This window comes from Triticum dicoccoides, chromosome 6A (genome assembly GCF_002162155.2).
Source record: "Triticum dicoccoides isolate Atlit2015 ecotype Zavitan chromosome 6A, WEW_v2.0, whole genome shotgun sequence".
NCBI classification, from domain to species: domain Eukaryota; kingdom Viridiplantae; phylum Streptophyta; class Magnoliopsida; order Poales; family Poaceae; genus Triticum; species Triticum dicoccoides.
In genome coordinates, this window is record NC_041390.1 from 368,605,756 (window position 1) to 368,621,316 (window position 15,561).

Sequence of the window (15,561 nt, forward strand, 5' to 3'; positions counted from 1 at the left end):
GGGCGAGTGGGGCGTTAGGGTGTCGGTCGGGGTGGGGTGGCCTATGGCCACGGGGGTGAAGGGGCCGCGTGGGCCGGCCTGGTGGGCGGCCTGGTCGGCCAGCTGGGCCGTTTGGCCCGGGGGGGGGGCTCTTTCTTTTTATTAGTTTTCTGTTTTTGTTTTTCCTTTTTATTTATCTTATATCTTTTCTGTTTTATCTTGTTCCTCATTTTATTTTAGTTTGTTAAAATACAAGAATGATCCCTAACTTTGTACTACCACTAAACCCACTGCAATAAAAAGTTTAACACCTAAATAGAATAGTTTAACATTTTATTAGTTATAAAATGCATTTCAATAATTGTTTTGACTACTGTTTTATTCATTTTAGAGTATTTAAAGATTTTATATAAGTGTGGTTTCTCCATCATAACTATCCATGATTTATTTGAATCCACCCGAACATTTAGTTTTAATATTTGAAAACTTTTACTGTTTGCCTTTATTTTTAAATTTGAATTTTGAACTGGGTTTCGAACTACGCGGGTTTATCAACAGTAACCGAGGTGACGTGGCATCATTAGCGGAGATTCACTGTAGCTTAATTATCCAGGCGTTACAGGTAGGCATGGGCCTAGTTGGACTGTGGAGAGCGGGTTGGTCTGAGACAAGAGGGGAGAGATGCAGCCCGGCACGATTTCCGGAGACCGAAAACGTCCGACGATAAGACCGGGTATACTTCCGCTATAATTATCCGTTGGGGCATCAAACAGACTCTGAACGCGATAAAACTTGGCAAGCAGCCGACTGACAACAAAACAACACCGCATGCCAACTTTCATCCCATTCCGAGAACATTTTCCGGTCACTTATAAAATAATATTTCGAACGTGCCGCGGGCACGTGCAAGTGTGTCTGGGCTCAGAACGGACAACAGAAGGAACTGGGAGACTGGGACAGATGCAAGTTTCGAAAACATGATGATGCAATGCACATGATGACATGAAAAGATGCAACACACAAGCAAATGACATGGCAACGACGGCGAATAACTGGAGGACACCTGGCTCAACGGTCTCGGGGTGTTACAAGAAGGAGCCCGCCCAGTGGGCGGAATCCACTGGGGAGGCCAGCAGCGCCGGCACCGGGCCCCTCTCATCGAAGATGACGTCGATGAGTCGTCCGAGGAGGAGGCTGAGGCTGTCAAGCCCCCGACCACAGGGAGAGGGTGCGTCCTGCGGCGGGCCGTCTCTGGTGAGCAGGTCCGGCCCGGCTGGACCGCACAACCGCAACAACCTCCAAAGGTGTCCATGCGTCAGACGAGGGCCGCGGCGGCGGGGAAGGCAGTGAAGGTTGCAGTGGTGAAGAAGAAAACAGCTACCCCTTCTTCGTCCAAGCGTCCCCGAACTCCACCTGCTTCCCCTGCCCCCGCAGGTGACGACACGGAGGTCTTCTTCGACCTTGGGTCTCTTAGCCCGAGGAGGAAGAGGAAGGCCGTGGAAGAAGAGGCGGAGGATGAGTAAGTGTCTCGTATTTTGTCATCTCCGTCCCCTTGGACCGTGCCACTTTTCTTGACTTGTCGTCATCTTTGCGGGGATAGGGAGACGCTGGCCCAGAGGGTGGCGAAGAGGGCCAAGGCCTCGACGGGCAGCCAGCCCCAGGCGGGCACCTCGAGTACGCCGTTGGTAGTGGTGGAGAGTAGCCGGGAGAGCAGCCCCTGGCGGAGCCCCTAGCGTGCGTTAATCACTCGCTCCTCATCGCACTGGGGCACGATTTCTTGGTGCTGACCTTGTCGTGGTTGCAGGAGTAGAACGACATCAGGAGGAGCCACTGAGGGCTACCCCCAACACGCCGCCCCCATCAACCAAGCCGCCCCCGAGGGGCGTCCCCGGCAAGGGCGCCATGCACCGAGCCCATGCGCATGGAGGAGGAGGAGGAGGAGGCCCCGGGCGCCGGTGGCTCCGTCCTGGCACCTGAATGTCGGTGGGGAGGGGGCCACTTCATCCCAGTTTGGCATAGGTGAGTTGTTCGCCTCCCGTTCCCGCTCATCTTTCTTCTTTCAAATTTTGATCTTGACTTCGCCTCATTTTCCTTCTCAGTACCTAGATCCATCCTCGGCAGACCGGGAGGACGTGGACACCGTGATCAGAGAGGTCGCCAGAGAGGCCGTGGCCGAGGCCGACAAGATCGCCGTTGAGGAAGACGCCAAGGACATTGCTGAGGACGCCACTGAGGGGCCTGCCGTGGAGGCCGGCAAGGCCGCTATCGAGGAGGACGGCAAGGGGTCTGCCGAGGAGGCCAGTAAGGCCACTGCCGAGGAGGAGGTGGTCGACGACCAGCCTTCCTCCTCCACCGCTTCCGGCTCGGGCAAATATCTAAAGGTGGGCGACGACTTGTTCGTCCACCTTCCATGGATGGCGTGCACCAGGGCGCCCGCCGAGGCGGAGGTGTTTGACGAACCGAGCATCGGTGGCGGCGGTTCATAGGAAGAGCGGCTCCTCCAGAGCATGAGCGCCAGCTTCCACAAGCTTCAGGCGCTTCACCACGCCCGCCTGGACAAGGCCAAGTCCAGGATGGCAGCGGTGGACAAGGCGGAGGCGGACCTCGAAGGGCGTGTCACCGAGGCACAGGCTTGGTTCCGCCAGGCCTATGAGGAATTTAAGGCCGCCCATGACCAGCTAGCCGAGCGCAAGCTGGAGCTTGTTGTGAAGTAGGCTGATGTCGAGAAGGCCCAGGAGGTGGTGAGTAGGCAGGCCGCCGAGGAGGAGGCCGCTGGGCGTCAGCACTAGGTCGAGCTGAACTCCCAGGAGGAGGACCTCGCCGCTTGCGAGGAGAAACTCGCCACGACGCTCCGCGGCAAGGACGAGGAGGTCAAGGAGCTCGTCGTGCAGCAGACCCGGGAGTGAGAGCAGAGGCACGAGGAGGCCCTCAACGCTCATGCCCAGGCCCATGCCGGCAAGGTGAACGAGCTGGAGGTGGAGTGGGACGAGCTGAAGAAGTAGGTCCTGGAGCTAACGGGGGAGAGGGATGCGGCTAAAGGCACTTTGGCTGACGCGCAAGCCACGACCCTCGCCAAGGCCGAGCTGCTCTCCACGGCCAATGAGTCCATCAAGGACCTAGAGGTTAAGGTGGAGGGCCTTGAGGGGACGCTCGCTGAGGTCAGGGCCCGGGAGGAGACCCTAACCAAGAATCTGGAGGAGGAGTGGTAGTTGTGGAAGAATGGCACCGTCGGCCACGCGGAATTCATGGCGGGCGAGAAGCTTTGGATCAGCCGCCTCGCCGATGTTGCCGGGAGGATCACCACGCAGCTGGCTACCATGGGGATGCCAAACGTGAGGTACGTCTCGGAGCCAAACGTGAGTCCTAATGCCAGGCTGAATCTGTTCTTCGAGGGTGTTCTCGAGGCCCTGGAGCGGTTCCACTTCAACAGGGTGGCCTCTCTGGCCGTAGAAGCCCGGAGGCTTTGCCGGGGTGCCATGACCAAGGTCCTCAACAAAATGGCGTACTGGAACCCTGACCTCGACTTCGAAGCTTCGCTGGATAGCTTGCCGGAGGACGTGGACCCCGTGCCGCTCGAGTAGCGCATCGAACCTGTCATCAGCCGCATCGACGGAGTTCAGAGGGTACAAGGCCAGCGCCGGGACTATGCACCACGTTTCTTATCGTTGCTGCATGTTCATGGCCAAGACGATTTTTATCTTTAGTTAGAACCGCAGCAACAAATGATGTAATATAACCCTGCAGTACTTTTGAAACGATGCATGTTATTTTCCTGTTTGATCTCCCTTAGTATGTCCACCCTACGTTAATCGGGTAGGTTTGCCGGCACGGAAACCCAGGTGGCGCCTTGAGGACGAATCCTCAATGGCCTGCCGGGTATGCTTGCTGCCGGATATGCTTGCTGCCGGGCAAACCACCTCACTGCTCTTGACGCGACCGCTCGAGTTGTCGAGCGGACTCAAGGCAGAACAAGAGCGTTGCCAATCGCAGAAGGTCACCCTGCTGTTCTTGACGCAGCCACTCGAAGTGTTGAGCGGACTCGAAACAGAATGAGCGTGTTGCTACTAGTGTTAGGGCCCCATTGCGTGCAAGTTTTCCATACACAGGGCAAGATCGTCGAGGACGATAACCTTATATATAAAAAGGAATTACTCAAAGTCTTGCATGACTTAGCCTTTTGCCGCTGTGTGAGCGTTCGCCGCATCCATCGAGGACGCCATTTGTTCGATCGTCTTCTTGCTTGAAGTGACGACCACGATGAAGCCGTTGCTTCAACCAGACAGAATTTTCACAACTGCACACCCCCTTCCTAGGGCGTCAGAGATGTTGGTGGAAAACGACACCTATGGGGTCACTGGGATCCCTTCTACGGTTGGCAGGTGTGGGGTTGTGCAAAGAGCGGGTCTAGCAGTCAGCACACAAATCGTTTACCCAGGTTCGGGCCGCGGAGATGCGTAAAACCCTAGTCCTGCTTTGATGTATATTGGAGTGTTCTTGTGTTCTTGAACTAGCTACGGTGTCTCCCTAGTCCAAAATAGCCGAATCCCCCTCCAGTACGCCTCAGGCCTCCTTTTATAGACAAAAAGGGGTCGCCACAATGGCACACAAGAGGTGGAAAGGTGTATAGGGGCTGAGTCTATCCCCTGGCATCGTCGGACAAACACATTTAATGCGTTGCCGACGTGCCCTTCTTGCTTTATTGGGGACAGCAAAGAAGCTCGTCCCAGCTGTCGTCGCCTCGCCTGGCTCCGACGCACATCCAAGCTGACGAGGCATTGTAGCGCCACGTTGGCTGGCTGCTGTGATGGCGCGGTGGTGGAGCCTTCACGAAGATCTGCATGCCACCATGCAGGTGCTTGGTGAGTTGGTGTAGAGGCCGTGCGCTGCCATGCAAATGCCTGCCCAGCTGGTCAAGCTGGCAGCTGTATGGGGAGCAGCGGTGGAGTCTTGGCAGACACGGGTCTGGCTGCGGCCCCGCAGTCGTCCTCGGCAAGGGTCTTCCCAAGGGCCCGTCAAGGGTGTCGCTCCGGCACCGCGGTCGTCCCCGGCAAGGATCTTGCCGGGGGTCTCGTGAATTTTCTTGGCAAGGATCTCACCAAGGATCGTCATCTTCTGGTTCTCATCTGATCTTGTGTATCTATGTTTTCTATAAAGATTTGCATGCCACCACGGAGGTGCCTCCCTAGCGTTGGTTCCAATATGGTTGATGGTGTTGGAACCCCTTGGGTCAAGGGTGGCGCGCTCTACTGGCGTCAGGAAAGTTGTCCCGGCAAGGGTCTTGCCGAGGCTGCAGAAGCCACCCCGGCAAGGGTCTTACCGGGGGAGTCCACCTCGCCCTCTTGCTCTCTTTGCGTCCCTGGTCTTGGCGTTGCTTTGGTCGTCTTGTGCTCCGGCATCCCTCCTCTGCCCCGCTTAGTGCAGCCGTAGGCACGGCTCTGACTGCCCGTGCACAAGTAAAGGGGTGCAAAAGGAGGGCCCCTGCTTTTGTACACCGACAGGTTATTTTTCCCTTCAATGACCCGGAGTTCTCGAATTCACTGAAACCGACCAATTTTGCCGAGTCATGTCATTGTAGCCCCTGAGTCTCAAGACGACTCGAGAAGTTGACTTAAGATTCTTCATATTTAACCGTGATGTAGACCGACATATAGTTGAATAGCGGATTGCTGAAATATGTTGAATCTCGGTAGGTTATAATGACCATGTCCATTGAGCCATCCAGTGTAGGCAAGGGGCCATAACTTGATGGTCTCCTTTGTAATGATGAATTATTCATTGAGCATTATGGCATGGTCAAATTCTAGCGCATAATAATTTTGGCGCGAGCTTTTATATCCATGACACACCCATCGCTCTTGCAGTAAAACAATTGTCCTGCATCAAAAAATATTGCAAGCCAGAGTAATTGTTGCTTGTACCAAAAATAGACTTAGATAGATATCACCTGATCTATCCGGATGACAAATGGTCCGTAAGTAGCGTCCGTTAATAATTATGGCCATCCACGGATCGAGGCAGAAACATAACCCACCCCGGCGACTTGGAAACACGGTGAAGTATGCGAGGTGGCCGCAAAGATGCTGGATTGGGCTTCTTGGACGGAAGGTGAGCCGGACGGCTTCAGTCAACACCATAGGTAGTTCAGATCATATTTTCTTGGCAAAAAAGTTTGTTGGTTTTGAACGCTAGATCAAATTCTCCAAGAGCCCCATGTATTTGCAAAGCTAGCTAGCTTATGAAGCGTCTAACCAGCGTGTGTATTGACGGGAACTCTTGGGGTCTTGGTGAAACACTAGCGATCAAATATGCTGACAGAGGAAAGGCCAACAGCATTCCTGGCACCATGGACACAACATGGCTCTTCATTGCACTCCGCTTGGGGCGTATCAAAAATTTCCTACCAGCAATATTTACTCAATGACTTCTTCTACCATCTCATCCATCTCAACAACAATCCTGCCTTCTCCTTGGCTGATTCTTTTGCTGATGACTTAGAAACATATTTTGATATTGTACCTCCACGGCAAAAAGCAAGGGCAGGGACGACGGATCAGCTACGACGGCTCTCAGCGCAGACATGGTCGGCAACTTAAATGCTGTCGGAGGTTTGGCGACTTGTTGACGGCAACCGGCGGACTCGGAGGCCAGTGAGTTGAGCAGCATGAAGGTAGATACAGCCAGCAGCTTGAGCAACGTGAGGCGGCCCAAGGCAAGGAAGAGCAGAGGTGGCACCACGGCGGCTCAGCGGCGGCAGGGTCGCCCACCAGTGGATGCGACGCGATTGTTAGGACCCCGACTCAATGTCACATCGATCTAGCCTGTAACACCTCATATCACTTTGCGGCCTCACGCACGGTATTCCCACGGGTGTCGACTTACCTTTGCCCGGGACCGTTTGCGCCTTTTGGCTCACGTATATGATGATGTCGCTAGCATCCATATGATAAGGAGCCCGGGCTGACATGGCTAGTCGTAAACCCAAAGTGGCACTAACTTACAGGGACAGGCATCCATGACCCAGCATCGAACGTGTCGGTCATCAGCGAGTGAATCCAGGCTGTAGCACTGGGCTAACAGGACTCCGGTGAACCGGGCTGTAGCGGGCTAACAGGACTCCGGTATTCATCGCGTGACATTTCCCTGAAGGGACAGACACAGGATCGAAGAAGGACACATGCCGGCCAGCCTAAGTGTTCCGGAGCAGTAGCAAGCTACCAGGGCTCAGTGGAAGCACTAGGAGACATTTCCCGGTAAGAGAGACTACTAAGGATAAACAACTAGATAGTCAGATCCCACACATAGCAATACACATTACACGTACGCATAACATGCAAGTATGTGTTGCACAACATGGCATCACAGCATAACTCAACAACTCATATAGATAAAGGCTCAGAAAAGCCATCATAGCATTTATTACAAACAGGGGTCACATGACCCAACATTCAGAGCAATCAAGCAACAAGCGGAAGCATTACATGTCTGAGTACAGACATCTACAAATGAAAAAGGCTGAAGAGCCTAACTATCTACAACATCCGATCAAGATCGTAGCTGAGGTACAAACTACTCATCGAAGTCCACGAGAACACTATTAAGACCGAAGTCTCCGCTGCAAAAACATAAATAAAGCAACATGAGTACAAAGGTACTCAGCAAGACTTACATCAGATCCTATCATACATGCACATGTATCAAGAGAGTAATGTGGAGTTTAGTTGCAGCAAGCCAACTTTGACTCTGTGGCTAACCTGTTCTACGACTACCAGAACTTCTTTGAGGTGATATGGCGCACACGAGTCCACTAATCACCACACAATACACTACTATGGATTCATCCCCGTCTCCCTACGAGAAGGCCATCCATAGCACTCACACTTGTCTTGAGCTTTTTAGAGTATACACTTCAAGTTGTCTATGTACCATGTAAGCATCCAAGAAGTCCATAACCGCGGACCCGGCTATTCGAATAGATCATGTTAACCCTTCAGGGGTGTACTTCTTCACACACGCTCTCGTCACTTACCGCCATGTACACGTCATGTATCTCGGCAACCTTCAAGCGAAAGCCTGGCGAGGGTGTCGGCCACGACCTGACTAACCACACAAGACTCTAACCCAGGTTTATCGCCTATTCGGGTTCCATCCGTAAGGAGATCCGGCCGGGTGTCGCTCACGGCCCTAAACGATGTGAGCAGGGTTCCCAAGCCCACCATCCGGGTGCCACTTGGTACACCGGGCCACCTGTGCCTAGTCTGTCCCAGGCCCACCCTGCCGGGTGCCACTTGGTAGAATAATAGCACTACCTACAAACACGAGAAACTAGTTGCGACTCCTGGACAGAGATCAAGTTGGTTAATAAGCCGAGAGGGGTCGAGTTACCGGAACCCAATGTGTGGTAGTATCGAGTCATTGGACAACATACATAGAACTCAGTGCTTAAGGATGGTTCCAATGAGACAACCCACCATGTACTCCTACATGGCCTCTCACCGCTACCTTTACTAAATCGTGTTCACACACTTCACTCTCAGCATCAGAACATATGATAACACTCCAATTCATTCCCAATGAATCAGACCTGACACACTCTAAGCAATAGCAGGCATAGCATGGTAGGAACACAACATGGCTCAATCAACTCCTACACATGCTAGTGGGTTTCAACTATTTACTGTGGCAATGCCAGGTCATGCAGAGGAATGGGTTCAACTACCGCACCACAAAGTAGCAGATGAATCGTTGTTGTCCTAATGCAATAACTGAGAGCAGGGGCGAGAGAGTAGGATTTTATCGGAATGAACAAGGGGGTTTGCTTGCCTGGTAGATCAACAAGGGAGGCACTGCTTCATAGACAGGCACTCTGGAACGGACTCCGGAGCAGGACCTTTCGAGAAGGAACAGTGTCGGCAATCAATACACAAACATATGCAACAATATGATGCATGAACATGGCATGAATATGTGATGCTGTTTGAGCTAATGCAACTAGTACTCATTTGGTTTGAAGTCCATTTGAACCATAAGCTCAAATGCAATTCTAAATTAAGTCTCTTAATATGCCATAATGTGTTTACTCATATTCAGCATGTATAAGTTGGTTTGTCATGCATGAAACTAGTATAGATGGAAAGGTTGCATTTTTCTGATAATTTTTCATATATAAATTATTTCAATCTGAGCTACGGTTGAATTTCTATGAATTTTTGAAGTTTAAATTATTTTCTGGAATTTCCTGAATTAAAATAATTCCAGAAAATAAATAATTGCGTCAGCATTGAGTAAGCATGACGTCAGCAAGTCAACTGCGGCTGACTGGGTCAAACCTGACGTGTGGGGTCCACACGTCAGTGTCATAGTTAGTTAACAGGGGGTTATTTGCTTAATTAAAGGATTAGGGGGGTCGGGGCCCACTGGTCAGTGTTAGTGGCTAATTAGGTTTAGTTAATATTTAACTAAAATTAGCAGGGCCTGGCCCCACTAGTCAGCGACCCTGTGGGGTCAAACCCCAGGTCAAACAAGTCAAACCCGCCGGCGGTTAGTCGCCGGCGAGATCCACGGCGTACTTGTGCCCCGGGTTTCCTCTGTGGTGCTCCAAATGGCGCGCGGCTAGGCGCGTTGGAGAGCCAGCTCGATGGCGCGTCGGGCGGTGGCCGTGGCTGGGCCTGGGGTGGCCGGAGTCGACGGCGGCGAGCTCGGCTGCGGCTGCCGGAGTTCGGTCGTGCACAAGAGCGCGTTTGGAGTGCGAAAACGGGAGAAGCAAAGCACTAGGGATGCTCTACGTGGCCCTACGAGCTTGTTGGACTCGCCGGGGTGACCAAATGGTCACCGGAGCTGCGTCGACGGCGAGCTCGGCGGCGGCGAAGGTTCGGCCATGGTGGGAACGAGAGCCAGAGGGCGAGCGCGACCAGGGAAGAAAGGGGAGAAGAAGCAGGGCTCACAGAGGACTTGCAGGCTGCTCGTTGTGGCCGGGGACGCGCTGGAGACGACGAGGCGGCGATGGCGATCTGCGGCGGCCGGAGGTGAAGACGATGGCGATGGCGGCAATCCAGGGCGTCCGGCGCCGTGCGTCTCCTCGAGGAGGCGTAGCCCACAGTGGCGGAGCGCGTGGACACGACGGAGGGACGAGGGGGAGGCAGTGGCTGCGGCAACGGCGAACAGCGGCGATGACAGCGTTCGGTGCGTGCGAGAGAGGGTGACAGAGGAGAGGACGAGGGCGAGGGAGAGTGCGAGAGAGGTCGGGGTAGCTGCGTGGCGTCTCCGGGGCATCCAGACGAGGAGGGGAGAGGGCAGGCAGGCAGAGAGGGAGGTGGCGTGGCGCGGCGGAGCGCGCGCGCGTCGGGCACGCGCCCGTCCTCCTGTCGGGGAGGAAGACGACAGAGGAGGGGGCCAGGTGGGCTGGGCTGGCCAGCTGGGCCGGCCAGGTCGCACAGTGCTGGGCCAGCACAGGAGCTAAGCGCCAGGTAAGTATCCCTTTTTATTTCTTTTTCTATTTTTCTGACATATGTTTTGTTTTAATTAATATACTAAATCATTTTATTACCTTATGCCAATTTTTGCAGGAGCTAACTATATTATTCCAGAGCTCCTTAATAAATGGCATAGTTTTTGGACCATATTTATATATATAACAATATATATCCAAGGCAAATAATTATCGGATTAATCCAAATGGCCAAAATTAAATATCCATGAGCTCCTAAAATATTTGTTTGAATTTTACCTCTGACCAATATTTTGAGAGAGCAACATGAACATTTCCTTGGACCTTTTTGGAACAATTTTTATTTGGGTCATTTTCAGAGATGATTCTGAGGGTTTCACAAATCCTCATTTCAAAATTAAATGGAATTTAAACATGATGCACAAATGACTAGCTAGTCTAGGTCATACCAGACAAGGGATGTGACAACTCGCCCCCACTTGAAAGAATCTCGTCCCGAGATTCAGGGGTCGACGGAAAGAAAGTGGGGTACTCCAGTCGAAGACGATCTTCTCGCTCCCAAGTAGCTTCTCTCTCGGAATGATGAGACCACTAAACCTTGAGAAACTTGATGTTCTGACGTCGGGTGACACGCTCTGCTTGATCAAGAATGCGAACCGGGTACTCTCGGTATGTGAGGTTATCTTGGAGATCAAGCGTTTCGTGGTCCACTCCGCGGATGGGATCCGAGAAGCAACGCCTGAGTTGAGAGATGTGGAAGACATCATGAACTCGAGAAAGATGTGGGGGTAGTTCCAACTGGTAGGCAACCTCTCCTCGTTTAGCGAGAATGCGAAAAGGACCAATGTAACGAGGAGCCAACTTGCCCTTGATACCGAAACGATGGGTACCCTTCAAGGGAGTAACCCGAAGGTAAGCTTTTTCGCCAACTTCATAAGTCATATCCTTATGATGACGATCATACTGACTCTTTTGACGAGACTGGGCTGTTTTCAAGTTCTCACGAATGATGCGAACTTGCTCTTCTGCCTCCTGGATCATGTCTGGTCCAAAGAATTGTCTTTCACCGGTTTCTGACCAGTTCAAAGGTGTTCGACATCTTCGTCCATAGAGAACCTCAAAAGGAGCTTTCTTGAGGCTGGATTTATAGCTATTGTTATAAGCAAACTCGGCAAAAGGAAGACATTTCTCCCAATCCATACCGAATGAGATAGCGCAAGATCTAAGCATGTCTTCGAGAATTTGGTTGACCCGTTCCACCTGACCACTCGACTGAGGGTGGAAAGCGGTACTGAAGGAAAGATGGGTTCCCATGGCAGTTTGGAAACTCTCCCAGAAATGAGAAGTGAAAAGACTACCACGGTCTGAATTGATCTCTAGTGGAACACCATGAAGTGATACTATTCGAGAAATATATAAGTCAGCGAGCTGACTAGCAGTGATACTCTCTCGAACAGGTAGGAGGTGCGCCACTTTGGAGAGACGATCAATGACTACGAAGATAGCATTATTCCCTCTCTTGGTCCTGGGAAAGCCGGTGATGAAGTCCATACCAACTTTATCCCATTTCCATTCAGGAATAGCTAAAGGCTGAAGGGTGCCAGCAGGTCTTTGATGCTCTGCCTTAACGCGACGACAAACGTCACATTTAGCAATGAACTCAGCGATTTCCCTCTTCATCCTAGTCCACCAGAACCTCTGGCGTAGGTCCTGATACATCTTAGTACTACCGGGATGAATCGTGAGAGGAGATTCATGCGCCTCCTTAAGAATCAATTGTCGCAGATGTTGCTTCTTGGGGACCACCAGGCGGTTCCCAAAGAAAACAACACCTCGATCATCTATAGAGAAACTACCAGCAATACCCTTGGCAATGTTTCTCTTGATCCGGGTAATCCCCGTATCATGCTTCTGGGCTTCTATGATAAGATCCACAAGGGTAGGTTTCGCCACCAAGGTAGAAAGGAATCCGTGAGGAGCGATGTGAAGGTTAAGCTTACAGAATTCCTCATGGAGAAGTGGTTGGCATTGCTACAACATGAGATTGTTGCAATAGGATTTACGGCTTAGAGCATCAGCCATGACATTGGCTTTGCCTGGGGTGTAGGTAATCCCTAGATCATAATCTGTGATTAACTCCAACCAACGTCTTTGCCTAAGGTTCAGGTATGGTTGGGTGAAGATATACTTGAGACTCTGGTGATCGGTGTAGATCTCGCAACGTTTCCCAAGGAGGTAATGTCGCCAGGTCTTGAGTGCATAGACTACGGCTGCCAGCTCTAGATCATGTGTAGGATAATTATCCTCATGTGGATGCAATTGTCGAGATGCATAGGCAATCACATGACGATCCTGCATAAGAATGCAACCTAGTCCCCGTCGTGAGGCGTCGCAGTAGATAACAAAGTCCTTCGTGAAATCCGGTGGCACAAGTATGGGAGCAAAAGTCAGGCGTCTTTTCAGTTCCTGAAAACTGTACTCACACTGTGGGGACCACTCAAACTTTTTATCTTTCTTGAGAAGTTCCGTGAGGGGTTTGGCTACTTTGGAGAAGTTTTCAACAAAGCGGCGACAATAGCTGGCTAGACCAAGGAAACTTCTAACTTGTTTAACGGTCTCAGGTGGAGTCCAATCGAGAACGGCCTTGACTCTCTCGGGATTGACAGCAATGCCCTTACCAGAAATTACGTGGCCTAGGTAGGTCACTTCTGGCAACCAAAATTCACACTTGGAGAACTTGGCATAAAGGCGGTGCTCTCTGAGTTTTTCTAACACAAGTCTAAGATGTTCGGCATGCTCTTCTTCGTTCTTTGAGTAAATAAGAATATCATCGAGGTAAACCACGACGAACTTATCTAAGTACTCCAAGAAGATCGAGTTCATCAAGCGGGAGAATGTGGCTAGAGCGTTGGTTAGACCGAAGGACATGACGGTGTACTCGTACTGGCCATAACGAGTGACAAAGGCTGTCTTGGGAATGTCCCCGTTTCTGATCTTGATTTGGTGGTAGCCTAACCTTAAATCCATCTTGGAGAAGACTGAGGATCCAGCGAGCTGATCATACAGATCGTTGATCCTGGGGAGCGGATATTTGTTCTTTATCGTGACCAAATTAACGGGATGATAATCTACAACCATCCGGTCCATACCATCCTTCTTCTTGACGAAGAGGACGGGGCAAGCCCAAGGAGAAGAACTAGGACGGATGAAACCTTTTTGAAAGGACTCATCAAGTTGTTTCTTAAGCTCGGCTAGTTCTAAGGGTGCCATCTTGTAAGGTCTCCTAGAGATTGGAGCTGTTCCTGGGATAAGATCTATGACAAACTCTACATCTCTGTCAGGTGGAACACCTGACAGTTCCTCTGGAAAAACATCCAGAAAGTCACGAACTACCGGGATATCTTCAAGGTCTGGAAGAGGGCTGGCATTAAGAGAATAGAGCTGACGCTTTGCAACTCTAGTGGAGACGGTGACTATCTTGCCAGATGGGTGTGTAAGCTGAACAGATCTGGTGTAACAATCAATCTTGGCATGATGAGCTGTCATCCAGTCCATACCCAAGATGATGTTAATATCTGAGGACTTGAGGGCTACAAGTGATGCCAGAAATACAAGTCTATCAACAAGGATTTCGTTACCATGGCTTACACTAGAGGTTTGCCATTTGGATCCGGGAGTTTGAATGACTAGTGGAGAGGGCATATCACAAAATGACATGTTGTGCAAGTTAGCATAGCTCTCGGAAATGAAGGAGTGAGATGCTCCAGTATCGAACAGAACCGATGCTGGATGACAATTGACAAGGAGTGTACCAAGCACGACATCTGGATCATCATGAGCGTCTTTAGCTGAGACGTGATGCACACGTCCACGTTTGGTGGGAGCTGACTTGACATTGATCATCTTGCGTGATGGCTTAACATAGCCAACAGTCTTCTCGGCCTGGGGTGGAGCATAACTAGCCTGAGAGCAGTCATGTGCATAGTGTCCTGGCTCTCCGCATGTGAAGCAAGTCCGTGAAGTTGGACGTGGACCCGCACTGACAAACAATCTACCAGTAGGCCTGGGTGGAACATACGACTGAGCTGGGGGAGGCACCACATAGGGTGGCCTCGGTGTATAACCGGAAGGAAGAGCGGAGTTTGGAACCCAAATCCGGCGCTTCTGGGAACTAGAGCCAGAGGAAGATCCCAAATCACGGGTGTGCTTACGAGACTCCTCGTAAGTGAGTTGAGCTGTCTCTGCATTGGTGGCCTTGTTCACAAGGGCCTGGAGTGTATCACAAAGATGTAGGTGGAGATCACGACGCAACTTGGGGTTGAGACCCTTCCGGAACCTAGCCTGCTTCTTGGCGTCCGTGGACACTTCTTCTGTGGCATAGCGAGCGAGGTTCTCAAACTCTCTACTATAAGCATCAACAGCCATCTTACTCTGGGTGAAACTACAGAACTCTTCTCTCTTGCGATCGATGAGGGCTTCAGGAATGTGATGCTCGCGAAAAGCCTCAGTGAAATCTCTCCAGGTAGGATTCTGGCCAGCTGGAAGCATAGCCTCATAGTTCTGCCACCAAAGACTAGCAGGACCTTCCAGGTGGTATGTGGAAAAGGTGACCTTGTCATCGTCAGCTACGTTCGCGGAACGCAGCTTATGAGTGATGCTACGGAGCCAGTCATCTGCATCGAGTGGCTCGATGGAATGATGAAAGGTAGGTGGGTGCAAGCGAATTCATGAATGGTCGCAGACTTATTGGACTGATGTGCGGTGTTCTCCTCGATACGTGCCAACAAACGGTTAGACTCACGCTTGTTCCTCTCCATTTCTAACATGAACTCTATCAACGAAGGCGGGTCGGGAGGATCCTCATCCCTACCATCTCCATGGTTCTGGCTACGAACAATAGAACTTAATGACATCCTGAGAAACGAAACTAGGGACGGAGTCAGCATCAACTATAGACTGTAGAATGTAGGACAAGGAATTAGTATCTCCCGAATTCCTAGGGAAATTCCGGCAGCATAACGGCGGTAAAATGCTCAGAATGAGACATCCTACTAAAAATGGGGTGGTAACATACTCATCAGCATTACTCAAGGTTCTGAGATCATACTAAACAGACTACACCAGAAATACTCAAAACT